General features: G+C 36.8%; 1 non-coding gene across 1 annotated transcript; it reads right to left on the bottom strand.

Annotated features, from left to right (window-relative positions):
- Window positions 1–1,104: 1,104 nt before the first annotated feature.
- Window positions 1,105–1,203, bottom strand: LOC116558111. The gene has a single exon (XR_004271844.1). It is a non-coding gene; the product is annotated as a small nucleolar RNA U13 (small nucleolar RNA).
- Window positions 1,204–11,152: the final 9,949 nt, after the last annotated feature.

The following is an 11,152-nucleotide window of genomic DNA, read 5'->3' on the forward strand; positions in this document are numbered from 1 at the left end:
AGGCCATTGTGGAAAAATAACAAATCATGTACAAAGCATAAGAGCTGTAAGAATCATTTTTAAAAGGTGTGTTTGTATAGAATTCTCTTGGCTATGACTCCACACGCAGAATGTTTCTTTTCTCCTGGTACAGGGAGGATATCTTTCACATGGGAGTTTTTGTCACCAATTTTCAGAAGCAAAGGGGAGTTTAAAATGTATTTCTTGCATCTGTTGTTTCTTGAGTTTGTTTAGATCAAAATAATCTTTATACCAAAGTGGCAAAATTTGGGGAACATATTCTTTCACCCTTCAGAATAGAACAAAATTAGCTTACCCATTCTATTTCAGAGCACATAGATATTTAAATCGTTTCTAGTTTTGGCTGTCTTAAAAGTACAGATACCTTCTCATTTGTAGTCTTTTTCTTTCTAGATATAAGAAACAACTTTTCCACAGTATCATGTGGAACAATAGAAGTGTTTTTTTCATATAGAAAAAATGTGGGTCAGGAACTATTGATAATTTTCTGCTAACATATATTCTATACATATTTGTTGGGGATGATATTGAAAATCCATAACAGCACAAATCAATAACTTTTAAGGAGAAAGACACTCTTGCCCCGAGAAAAAGTTACTTTGAGGTATCACTATTTCTTTTTTTAATAAACTTTTGTATTGTGAGTATTTAAGACATACAATATGATGTTATGGGATACATGCAGAGAGTAAAAAGACTATAGTGAAACAAGTTAAAATATTCATCATCTCTCATAGTTACCAATGTTTTTTTTTGTTTCTGTAGCAAGAGCAGCTAAAATCTACTCATTTAGCATAAATCCAAAATGCAGTATAATTTAGTTACCTATAGCCTTGATGTTATATCTCTAGACTTGTTTATTCTATATAGTTGCTACTTTGTATCCTCTTAACCTATTTCCTCCTCACCTCCTCCTCATACCCTTGCTAACCACCATTCTGACTAGTATGAGATGATATCTCATTGTGGCGTTGATTTGCATTTCTCTAATGATCAGTCATGTTGAACTTTTTTTTTTCATGTTTGTTGTCTGCATGTATCTCTTATTTTGAGAATGTCACTTCTTATTCTTTTTTTTTCCTACATCAGATAGGTAATGTGCCAATGTCTTAAGGTTTAAGGAAGGCACATCTCACACGAGTGTGAAAACCCAGTCCCTATTCTTATGAACCACAACAGGATCCTTATCCATTTTGAGTTGATTTTGTGTACAGTATAAGATAATCATATAATTTCATTCCATTGCTTGTGAGGATCCAGTTTTTCCAGCACCATTTATTGAGGAGACAATCCTTTCCCTTTTTACCAAAAGAACCTCTTGGTACTTTTCTAAAAAATTATTTGGCTGCATATATTTGAATTTATTTATGGGCTACTGTTTCACTGGTCTATGTGTCTTCTTTTATGCCAGTACCGTAATGTTTGGTGTACTACTGTACCTCTCTAATATAATTTTAAATCAGGAAGTGTGTAAGGTATCATTATTTATAATCACTAAACAAACACCCAGTATATTTTTCAAATAGCTGAAAACAAGGATTTATTGCATTTATTTTAGGCCGTGGTCTCCGAGATTAAGAATTATTTTTGATAAGATTTTCATTACCATGTTTTTCCCAATCCTATAAATATTTTTGTTTTTTCAATTTAAATCACGATCCCTACGGCTAAGATTATAGAATAATGAAATTTTCCCTTGAAAAGTCTTAGAATAATGTGTTGCTAGTCCAGGGTATAATACATAGAAACTTAAAACTTTGGGAAAAAATATAACTCTTGAAAAATAAATCCGAGAAAAATATTCTCATCAATTATAAAGAAAAATAAACTTCTTCATTCATGAAACAGAGCATCAATCATTTTTTTTCAAATTGAAATAAATACAACCTGAAAGCAGATGACAATGGATTCCCTTTGCCTTTTCATGGGATTACTTCCTCACTGATGTGAATTATTTGGAACACAAATAAATAAGACAAAATATAATCTTGTTTGAAATTTGAATTTTCAGATTGAGCAGGAGAGAGGAATGATAGTTTGTTTCACCATTAGCTATCAATCAACAAAGTTTGCTAAATTGTAGACCATATTCTCTAACTATATTTTACAGAAATATATAAGGCACACTTTTAATTAACAATTGCTTTGATGTTTGGTAGATGTTTCTGAGGATTCTTCATTTTCTCATTTTACTATTTATACACTATCTTTTGAGAAGGTTGATAATAATTTTGTTCTTTTTCTTTAATCAACTTTGTACTTATGGTAATTTCTATTATATCTAAAGTTAGTCTTTTTATTCACATCATATCCTAACTGACATTTTTCTGATCACATGCCAAGAGCAAAAAGAAGAAAGAACTGGTTTTAAGACTCTTACAGGGTAAGTTCCTAAGACTTTAAAATGCCTAGAAGAAAAAAGAAAATCTGCAGAAGAAATAAATTTGCCCCAAATTTTCATATAATGACATATTGACAAATATGTATAAGTTAAAATTTTTAAAGGGGTTCAGATATTGTTTGTTATATATTTGTTTGTTACTTAATAATATTTTCATTCTTGATTTTTTATTTTTTGAGACACGGTCTTTCTCTGTCTCCCAAACTGGAGGGCGGTGGCACAATCTTGGCTCACTGCAGCCTTTATCTCCCACACTCAAGGAATCCTCCAGACTCAGCTTCCCAAGTAGATAGAACTATAGGCACCCACCACCACATCCAGATAATTTTGGTATGTTTCGTAGAGACAGGATTTTGCCATGTTGCCCAGGCTGGTCTTGAACTCCTGAGCTGAAATGATCCTCCTGCCTCAGCCTCCCAAATTGCTGGGATTACAGGTGTGAGCCACTACACTCAGCCCATTAATCTTTAAAAGCTATCTTCATCACAACAACTGTGACTGACTTTATCCCTATTCATAGATCAAATATCGGGAATTTGGAGAGTCCCTTGTTCATTACTCTTGACTGGAAATTGAACCAGCAGCCCTCGTGGATGTGACTATGCAAAGATAAATGTGAGGGCTCACCATATTTATTCAATTCTCTTCTACGGTCAGGACACCCCTGCACATAGTTTGTGTTGACTTCACTTTTTTAGCCCCTCCATTGGCTGAATCTAAAGGTTATATTACAAGGATCACAAATGACGCAGAAAAAGACAAACCAGGGGAGAAAGGTTTCATTGAGCAAAATGACTGGATTTCAACCAAGCCAATCCCTCATGGACGTCAATGTACATGAGAATGACTGAAGTCAAGTACGAAAATTGTTACCTATGGCTCATTACCTTCATTTGGTCATGTCACCCTTTTAGGTCAAGTTCCACAGCAAGGCCAGAATTTCCAAAATGTCAAAGGCAAAGCTGTTGCCATAAACCTCATTAAAATAGAAAACCTCCTTATTAAAAAGATGTTTTATATAATAAAGGACAACTTATAAATACTGAAAAACGCAGCAATAGCAAATTTTTAGCTCAGCTTAGTGAGTCTCAGACTGAAGTTTGAATTTGAGTCCTGAGCCTGACTGTTGTTTAATGGATTATGCTACATTTCTGAGAGCAGGACCACAGGGTGGCTAAAAGTGTGATATGTGTGTGTGTGTGTGTGTGTGTGTGTGTGTGTGTGTGAGAAACACATTTTGGGGGTTCAGACAAGTCAGGTAATTTTGTTAAATGTTTACCCTCTTATTTCTTATCTTTATTAAAAACAATAATTATTGGGCAGAAAGAAGATTTTCTTTCCTTTTAACATAATAATTTGGACGTACTTCCCTATTTTGTCCCAATTTTCTGTTTAGTTTATCAGTCTGTTTCTGTGGCTTTACAAAGTTAAATGTTTATTCCTTTAATTTTATTGTCCATATTCACTCTAACTTTTTGGATGAACATAAAAATATCCCTGTTGTTAATGGGCTCCTCCGATGGTGTTCAAAAGCATTTTCATTACTAATATTTGAAAGAATGAATGAAGAAATGAATACTTGAGGTTATAGTACAAGGGGCAAAACAGAAGGCAAAGAAACTGTATGACTACAAAAAAGTACAAGACAGAGGCAGCTTAACTAGGCCACCAGTCAAATGTGACTACATTTACATGACTTCCAGAAAAAAATTATAGTATCTAAAAATGCGTTTTCATTATCTTGGCAATGGTTGAGAGTGTGTGTGTGAGCATGCATGTGTGTACATAAAATGATACAATCATTCAGTTAGCTTAATTCAATAACTTTTACATTCTCAGGAAATAAATAGGAGATAAAACTCATTAACAAGATTTTCTAGTGAGATTATTTTAACGACTTCTTTTAATAGTTTTACTTTAGGTATGTGGTCAATCAAATGCTGTAGACTACTTAGATCTCTCTAACAGATTTCCCTAGAGGAAATCATGGCACTACAGTATCATACAAAAAGATAAGGATGTGGCAGTGACTGCTAGATGTAAACAGGAGCCTTCTTTAAGGGAGAGGAGGATAAGAATATTGAACTTCTGTGCAATTAGATGTAGCCATATGACTAAATAATCTAATGGAATACGGGATAAAGTGATAGGCCACACTTCCCAGTAAGTCCCATGGAAAACTTCCCGTGTGATCTTTGCTCTCCTTCGCGTCTGCCACCAGCTAATAGGCAGGGCCCTGTGACATCACTTGCAGGTAAGCTGCCCAGGAGAGCTTTCAGATCAAAAGGTCTGTTCCATGGAGTGTTCCATGATTGAGATATGAAATTTCATTTGGTTCAGGAATTAAAATGTAGGAGTTTTGAATTATGGCAATACAACCAGTACAATGATATTCTGGTTAATGAACATTTTTAAACTAATTTTTAAATACTTTACAGAATACACTGTTGTTATCGAATAATTTCTATAATAAAAATTCTTATTAAGAACAAACATATGCAAAAAATAAAAGATTTGTGCAATGAATCTACATACATCATCTACTTTAAACAATTATATACTTTCTGTTATATTGACTTTATCTTTCTTTCCATATATGTGCATTGTTTTTTTATTTTTTATTTTTTCTTAATTTGAAAGTAAGGGACACCCAGGCAGGGTGGCTCATACCTGTAATCCCAGCATTTTGGGAGGCTGAGGCAGGTGGATCACTTGAAATGAGCAGTTTAAGACCAGCCTCACCAACACGGTAAAGCCCCACCTCTACTCAAAATACAAAAATTAGGTGGGCATGGCAGTGGGCACCTGTATCCCAGCTACTCGGAAGGCTGAGGCAGGAGAATCGCTCGAACCTGGGAGGCAGAGGTTGCAGTGAGCTGCAGTAGTGCCGCTGCCTGCCAGCCCAAGCAATAAACTTAGACTTCATCTCAAAAAAAAAAAAAAAGAAAGAAAGAAAAGAAAAAAAAAGGAAGTAAGAAAGTAAGGTACAGAAATCATCATACTTTTCTCCATAATACTTCAGAATGCATTTAAGATAGAAAATAATAATGGTTTTCTATTGTCATCTAATATCTAGTCCACACTCAAATTCTCAATGATTTCAATAACTGCATTTTATAACTGCTTCTTGTAATTTGGAATCTGAGTCAGAATTCAGGCTCTACCTTTAGTTACTATATCTCTTTAATCTCTGAGACCAAAAGAGCGCTGCTTTCTCTTACTTGTTCATCATTATTATCTTCTCCTTTTCTGTGTGCTTTCCTTTCTTATTACCACTGTAACAAATTACCACAAATATGGTGGCTTAAAACAATACAAATATATTCTCTTACGGTTCTGAAAATTAGAAGTCCAAAAGGAGTCTCAAGAGTCTAAACTCAAAGTGTCATCAGAGCTGGGTTCTTCAGAGAGTCCATGAGAGTCTGGTCCTTTCCTCTTCCACTTATAGACTTCCAGCAATCCTTGGCCCCTGGACACATTCCTCTAAGCTCTGCTTCTATAGGTAAATCACCTTTTTTTCTTCTGTAGCCAAGTATCCCCCTGTATTCCTTTCATAGGGACACTTGTAACTACACTGATGGCTTACTATGTAGACACCAGGATAATCTCCCCTTCTTAAGAACCCTAAACTGGGCAAGATGACTCATGCCTGCAATCCAAGCACTTTGGGAAGCTGGGGCAGGTGGACGATTTGAGGTCAGGAGTTCAAGACCAGCCTGGCCACCATGGTGAAACCCCATCTCTACCAAAAATACAAAAATTAGCCAGGCATGGTGGTATGCATTTGTAATTCCAGCTACTCAGTGGGCTGAGGCAGGAGAATCACTTGAACCCAGGAGGTGGAGGCTGCAGTAAGCTGAGATCCTGCCAATGTACTTCAGCCTGTGTGACAGAGCGAGACTGTCATGAAAACACACACACACACACACACACACACACACACACACACACACACAAACCTAAACACATGTTTAAAGTCTGTTTTGCCATAAAATGTGACATTCACTGGCAATGGTTGAGTATGTGTATGTGTGGTTCCAAGGATTAGGATATGGACATCTTAGTGAGCCATTCTGCAGCCTACCATAGTATGTGTAATGTTGTTTATTTGGGAAAACCAGGCCAGTTGCCTTACAGAGTGCCCTACATTCTAGATTCGCCTATTATTTACCTTTGTTATTTAACTTGTTCCTCTATGTTTTATATTTCTTAAATGATAGGGATTCAGTCTTAAGCTTGAAGAAATCTGGACTAAACCTTCTTGGTGAAAATAATTTACAGGAGATGCTGTGGCCTTCAAGACACATAATGTTGGAGAATGTGAACTGTGGGGTTGTTTCATTATCGGTGAAACCAATTTCGGTGATATTATTAAAGTGATCACTGCCGGGTATTGCATCATAAAGATATGTATTTTTTCTTTTGCAATTTCAAGCAGTCTAGCAAGTTACATTTTAACACTATGTGACCATCATACTCCATAATATTTTACCTAGGTTTTAGCCTCCATTGATGATCCTACTATCTCATGTTACCTACTTTTATTTCTGCCTCTTCTGCAAAATCTCTGTACAGACACAGTTCTATGAAAGTAATTTAATCTTTCTTTGATACTAAAAAATTTTATAAACTCTGGGGTCATCGCATGAACATTAATTTTCTTTGAACAGTTATAGAATAACAGGGAAGAAAATTCTGATGATTTAAGACCTCCTGTTACAAGGATCCTGTTTTAAAAGGTTTTGAAACAAAAACAATTTCCTATATCTTACAGTAATTTCAAAAAAAAAAAAAACTCAAAAAGTTTATTGGACCAGACCTAGGAACAGTAATGATATCATAGCCATATCAAAAGTGAAGCTGAAACATTGTGCTCTGTCCTTTCCATTATAGTAAGAAGGTACCACCTTCTGGAAGTTGGAGTGCTTTGATATCATGGTTTATGTTGGCTCACATGAAATTTGCCTTGATGTGGAAGGCCCTCTCAATAGGGGTTATTAGACCTGTTTTTCTCAAAGGGAGCAGCTTATGTCCAGATGGAGCTCACTGTGAGAATGTGGTCATGATCACCTTTCCATTTGATTTTCATTCTCAAAAGATTATAATCACCTCGCCAGCAGGAAACTGATCAAAATTCCCTGGAAGTTTCATTTGATTGAAATTTGGTGTCATTTTCTGTAGTGCCCATTTCTAAAACCTTCTGCACAGTTAATAATGAAACAATTCTGTTGCCAAAAGGAAGTCAGAGTGCCAAAGCCAATGGCATGTAAGATGCTGACCAGCTGTTTCCTTTCTCCTGGAAGTACTGACTCTGAGGATAAACAGGAAAACTGTTAGGATCAGGACTTTAGGTTGGATGGGATTAACTTCCTGACTGAGATGTGTAATGATGGCAAGCTCTGTAATTTTATTTCCTGAATATATTCATGAGGAATGACAGCCAGATTTTCAAATACACCAAAATAAGATAGAGGAAATTTATTTTTTAAGTTCAAACATTTGAATTCTTTTTGTATTTCCTACTAGAAACTTTTCCCACATCAGAGAGTAAGTTAATACTTAATTTTGCTTCAGATGATTTTTTGTTTTTCTTTAATTTTTCTATAGAAGGACGAACTACTTAATAATACAGTATGAACAGAGACAAAATACCATCGTGAAATCCCTAAAAGCTTCTGAAGAGGAGCTTTTCAGACAGAAGGTGCAAAATTACAAGTTATTTGAGTTTATGAACTTAAAAAACAGAAGCTGTGCTATTTTAGAAAGGCACGGTGGCTTCCACCTGCAATCCCAGAATTTTGGGAGCCCGAGGCGGGTGGATAAGCTGAGGTCAGGAATTCAAGACTAGCCTGACAAATATGGTGAAACCCTGTCTCTACTAAAAATACAAAAATTAGCCAGGCATGATGGTGGGGGCCATAGTCCCAGCTACTTGGGAGGCTGAGACAGGAGAACTGCTTGAACCCAGGAGGTAGAGGTAAGTGACATGTTGCCACTGCACTCCAGCCTAGGTGACAGGGAAAGATTCTGACTCAAAAAGAATGAAAAAGAAAGAAAGAAAAGAAAAGAGAAGAGAAGAGAAGAGAAGAGAGAAAGAAAGGAAAGAAGGAAGGAAGGAAGGGAGAAAGGAAGAAAAAGAGAGAGAGAGAGAAAGAGAGAGAGAAAGAAAGAAAAGAGAGAGAAAGAAGGAAGGAAAGAAGGCAGGCAGGAAGGAAGGAACAAAGGAAGGAAGGAAGGAAGGAAGGAAGGAAGGAAGGAAGGAAGGAAGGGAGGGAGAGAGGAAGGGAGGGAGGGAGGGAGGAGAGGATCATTGTGAAGTCAGGATAGGTGGTACTTTTTGATTCTCAGTGTGTCAGTTGCTGGAATAAATCCTGATCCAAAGGTCTTGGCACCAGCTGGAGCCCTGGCAAGGTTGTGCCTCAATACCAGAAAATTTCATCATCTGAAGATCTTCCTCTGAGCTCAGTCTTAGCAGGCCTTGGGTAGCTGATGATTCTAAGTGTAGTGCTAGGAAGTGGTCTCCACTCAAGGATATAGTTTAAAATGATTCTCTTACTGCATGGCAGAAGCAGGAGCAGGACCCAGCCTCCATCACTGGGCTCTGATTCCAAGATCCAGTGAAGGCAGGGATATGATATCTTTTCCCTTTCCTCTAGTCCAGTGATCCTCAAACTTTAATGTGCCTCAGAATCCCATGGGTGACTTGCTCAAACCCACGTTTCTGGACTCCACCCACAGAATCAAAAGAATTTGCATCTGTAACAGATTCTCCAATGATGCTTCTGCTGCCCACCTTGGGGACCATACCTTCCCATTTTTTGTTGGGAATCATGTCAGAGATTCAAACTTAGCTCTTCCACTTAATCTGCTGCTTCTCTCCAATCCCAACTGACAAGAACATTACCTCTTTCTTCAAAGCAGTGCTTGAGAACCCAATTGTGCTGACTTTCTCCAGCCAGGGCCTTCATACCTCCCTCCCTGTGACCACAGAAAACAGAATAGCTCAAAACCCAAAGGACACTGGCAGGTGTGGCTGAGAACATTTCTGTTTGGCATAATACTGGGTTGGGGCACAGTATATTCCTGAATAATTAGTCATTTTGAAAGACCACATGCTCCTAGCACCATGGAAATTCCATGGATCAGGGAGCATGCTGTCTTGCCTCAGACTTGACTCTCGAAGACTAACATTTATAAAGCAGGTATTCTGCTTCTACCCATTGGCTAGCTGGATTTCATTGTAGTTCAGGCCACTAAAATAGTTTTAAGCCGGACTTATTTCTCTCATTGAGGCACTCCACACATCAGTGAGGCCTTAGATTGCTAATGCAGATGGGGTATATTAACCTACAGGAGAGGGGTAAACTACCCATATGTATGTCCTTTTAGTTCTTGATCTGCTTAAGTATTTCTGTAGCACATAATTGTGTGTAGTCAAAATTGTGTAGAGTGATATCCAAGTTCATAAGACTATGCCATTCCTTCCTATAACATTTTTTAATTCTTTCATTAAAACAATATACTCTTGCAATTCAAAATATCAAGAGGTAGCAATGGTACCAAGAAGAAAGAAATGGTGTCTTGCTGTCACAGTCTATGCAATTACTCGCAGGAGGCAAATATTAAATAATAATAACAGAAATAATGACTAATCACAACTGTTATGAATGATATGAAGGAGAAACATAGCAGGTAATGAGAGCTTGTTACATAGGACCTGCTCCAATCTGATCTCTATGAAGATGACATTTGAGCAGTATTCATTACATTTGTTCAACACTCATTCCATGGATCTACTAAACCTCTACTCTGTGAAAAGCACATTAAACCAGCTCCCTGTCTTTCTAGAGCAGAACTGTCCAAAAATAAACTTTCTGCAGTGATAAGACATTGTCTATAATTTCTGCACTGTCCACTAAGCAGCTTCTAGCCATGTGAGGCCATAGAGCACATGAAATACTATTTCTGTGACTGAGAAATCTTTGCATTTGCATATAAACTGTTTTCATAAATCACATGTGGCTAATGACTACCATATTAGACAGTCCTTGCAAACTCTATCGTATCTAAAAAAAAAAACAAAACATATTTTTGTAAGAAAAAGATGTCAAGGCATAAAGATTATTGAGAATGTGCAGTTTGGGCAATAGATGAAGACCTGATATGGCAGAAAGCCAAACATTTAGTTCAAACCCAACAATTTCCAGCCTTGCTTATTGTAACCTTCTGTTTCCTAGCTATGTTACTCACATTTGTTTGAATCAACCCAACATACTTCTGTCAAAATCACTGCTCTCCTTTGGCATTTTGTCTGTCTCTTCAATTTCTTGCCCCAGTGTGTTATTTATCTCTTCCCCCCTCAATTTTAAATCTATGTCTCTCTCTTTCTCTCTCTCTCCCTGTCTCTATCCCTTGTTTCTCTCTGTCTCTGTCTCTTTCTCTCTGTCTCTTTCTTTCTTTACCATTGAAAATATTCAAAGTCCTATATTGGCCTCCTTTTGGCTTTAATATAGTCACTGAATTTTATTTACTTCCTACATTTTCTTCTCAAGTTCCTGCACAAGAAAATTTCCTCATGCCAACAACTTTGATTCAATATTGACCATACTGACAATATTTTCTACCAGTATAAATGTTTAATTTTTATCTATTAAGTAAACAACCCAGTGAAATTTGGAGGGTTCATTAGCCAACATTACACAGACCGTGTTTATTTATTTGCTCAAGTAT

The sequence above is a fragment of the Sapajus apella genome, unplaced genomic scaffold, assembly GCF_009761245.1.
Source record: "Sapajus apella isolate SASKATOON/1434 unplaced genomic scaffold, GSC_monkey_1.0 scaffold20, whole genome shotgun sequence".
NCBI lineage: Eukaryota > Metazoa > Chordata > Mammalia > Primates > Cebidae > Sapajus > Sapajus apella.